The sequence below is a fragment of the Rhinolophus sinicus genome, chromosome 18 (genome assembly GCF_057876585.1).
Source record: "Rhinolophus sinicus isolate RSI-liver-muscle chromosome 18, RSI-T2T, whole genome shotgun sequence".
In the NCBI taxonomy this organism is placed as follows: Eukaryota; Metazoa; Chordata; class Mammalia; order Chiroptera; family Rhinolophidae; genus Rhinolophus; species Rhinolophus sinicus.
The window spans coordinates 9,742,781-9,746,289 of record NC_142518.1 but is presented as its reverse complement, the minus strand read 5'-3'; positions in this window follow the sequence as shown (position 1 = coordinate 9,746,289).

The window sequence follows — 3,509 nt, the reverse complement described above, 5'->3', positions numbered from 1 at the left end:
CTTCTAGAAAATGATTGAGTGGAGCCATTAGTTTAAAAAGTGCAAGGTTTTTATCTTATAAAAATTTACATGCTCAGCTATTAACAGTTTGATTTCTTTTAATGTGTTGCAGCTAGATACATTTCCCCAAACCCAATAAAAATGTACAGAATAAAGTAACATTTGAAATGGTTGCACAGTTGACTAGTTTTGGGTGTTATAGGTTTATGAAATACCATTTGTGACGATAATCAGGATCAAAATTTAAAAGCAACTTTGAGTCTCCCTGCCTCTTGCTTTACTGAAGGTAAATGGAGCATACATATCCCCACGTGCTTCTACAGCTCTGATGAACTTTAAAAGGAGTCTCACATGAATAAAAAGAATGACTCACATGTTTTCTTTTCATGTGATCTCATATTTTATTTCCCTCCAGAGCAGTAGATCAATAGTTATGTGCCGAGAAACTGCTTTTCACTAGTGTTGTGGAGTATGAAAAAACATGGAGAAATCAATTTCTTTTTCCTGTGTCAGGAGACATGCTTCCTTTTGTATTGCTCATGGCAACAGTAATCTCAATCTTTTGTTTACATTCTCTAATCTCTGAACATTGGGAGTCAATACTAACATATTTAGAATGATTGAAACTGCTTTACTTGTCATTACCACTGCTACTAATAAGTTATTAGGCTCCTATAGGTGGAATTGCTGAAATGAGCATTGGAGGTTTAATACTTAAAATTGTGCATGGAAATAAAGACGAAATTTGTGCAAGATTTTGAAAAGCGTTAAGAAAGTAAAGACAGTTTGTTAAAAGGCAAGAACATACAAATGTCTAGTTCTGCGTCTCAGCTATTTTACTGAGCTATCAAGTTCTTTATTAAATCATTTTTAGCATGTTTGAAGGGATCCATACCTTGTAAGAGTTTTCATACTTTAAGTCAGTGTCTTACTTTATAGTAGTTATACATTTTTTCTGTTTCTATTCACCTGACAGGACCTATGAAAGTTGATATTTTTAATCATTCCATTTTGGGCTGCTGTTTATTTTGCGATTATCAGATACTTTTCTAAGCAAATACAGGAGTATAGAAAAATTAAAACTGTAATTATAGATTATTTAGAAAAGAAGAATGAGATCACTGTACATTTATACTTCTTATGTCATGTGCCAGAAAAGTACTCCAAGGAAAATTCATAGCCACAGATATTTTCATTATTAACTGAGAAAGATTAAAAATAAATAAGCCTATTAGCCAGCTCAAGAGTTATAATAAAAAGAACAAGAAAATTGCTATAATGGCAACAGGAAAAGGACTTAATAAATGTAAATAGGATTGATGAATCACAAAGTAGAAAGAAAAGAATTGAAAATTAAATCTAAGATCTTATACTTTGATTAAGCAACAAAAATAGATAAACCTCTGGCAAGATAATGGGAAATGAGAAAAATATACACACTAGAAAATATAAAGGGAATATAAACAATCAATGTAGATATTTTATGGGAAATATTGTATAAAGTCCATGAGAATATTGGAAAATCTTGATGAAGTGAATGATTTTCTTGGAAATTGTAAATAGCCAAAATGGACTCAGAAAAAAATATCAAATGTGCAATAAATGACAATATAAGAAATGGAAGTTTTGAAAGAACTCTTCTCCCAAAATATGCATGGTCCAGAGTCTTCAACTCTGAATTTTTTTATTTCTTACACATTTTTAAGTATTTGTAAACACAGACAATGTTAGAAATCTTTCTATACCATTTTCAAGATGGTAATACAAGAGCAGGAAAAAAACAAACTTCAAGAATCAGCACTTGAAAAGGAACCTACGTGATATTCCTCTATGAAAATAGATTTAAAAACCTAAGGGGAAAAAGCAGCAATTAAGTCCAGAAGTGCTCAAAATTACCAAACTGAGTTTATTGAAGGCATCAATGTCAAGAAGTTTAATTTAATGAACCAAATGGTAAAACTCTAGAATCATATTAAGAGATGCTGAAAAAGCCGTTGATAAAGTTCAACATCAATTATTGATAAAAGGAATTTTCAGTAAACTAGAAATAATGGGAGACTTTTATCTCAGGACACATGAAATTTAAAGTGTCTCACCAGATCCTGTGGAGAAGTAGCATTCCCATTAGGGTGAGAAAGAAGACGGGGTCCATGTTATTCCCATGACATTGCTCTGTTCCCGTAGTGCTGCTACAGTGAGAACAACAGCAACATCGCACAGGAACACAGAAGATCCAACGCTAGGGAAGGTGTGTTTCAACTATTACAATATATTAACATCTGTCATCTGTGCTGGTGGCATTGTGGGTGTGTTGTACTTTTCTCCTTTTGCTTCTCTGTGTTTTCTGTACAGAACTTCTATTGTTCTTTTTTCTGTCGTTTTTAAAATGATACAACAAACACTGGAAAATCGTAATGTTTGGGAACTGAGTTCATGAAGAGGCAGCATGGTAGAGAGGAAAGCTGTGACAACGACCCGCTGGCGGGCTTCTACTGGCCTCTGCAGAATGCCCACCAGGGGAAGAGTCTTCTGCACTCACTCTTGTCAGAGCACCTCTGAGGCTTTGTTGCAATGTCAGTTTATCCCAGGATGACCTGAGCCACAGTGCAGTGTGGTTCTTCCGTGTGGTGGAGACAGGGATCAAGTGCCACCCAGTCCACTCCCCCCAGAGTCACCCATGCCTGAAACACCGATCCTTGATTTCCTCAGATGGAAGATCTTTACAACAGCAGCAACTGTGAGGCGCTGTTTTGAGGACCAGAGGCGTACATACTCCGCAAACCTAGCTCGTGGTCGGTAGCTCTTCATGACTGTTCTAGAGCTGCCCTGACCCGTGTACTCACCAGCCACACGCGGCTGCTGAAACGAATCACAAACTCAGTTCTGCAGCAGCACAAGCCCCCGAGCCCCATTCCACGTGCTCAGCAGCCACCTGCGTCTGCGGGCCTCCATCTTGGCTAGTGCAGCTGCAGAGCATTGCCATCAGCACGGAATGGCCCACTGGCCAGCACTGCTCTGTATCTCTCACTTTGATTTTACACAACTGCCACGCCTTAGGGCTGACTGACATCTTTCCCTCTGAATTGGAAGCTCTCCTCGGATGTTTGCCTGCCTGTGGAAGTGAGTCAGGTTAGGCCCCTCTTGGAAGGCCTTTGTTCACCAGAGACAGAAAGGAGTGATATCTGTTTGCCACATTAACACAGTTTATCTGGGAGCCAGCTATCTTAGGCCTGAAAAGATGGGAAGCTCATGCCCAGGAAAGCCTTCAGAGGGGCCTCAATGCTCTCCACCCTGCACTTAACCAGACAACAAAAGGGGCTGGGGGATTTGGACTTGAAGTCAGCAGAGGAAACATTCTTTCAAGGTAGAGTTTGGAATGGGCAACTAATCTGTTTTCCAAAGGGATTTTTGTAAATAACTGACAGGAGATGGGCTGCTTCCATCCAAGTATTAACCCAAGTGATGGGGGTTAATCATTAAACCCTCTAGCTGGTGGCTGGCTTATTTCT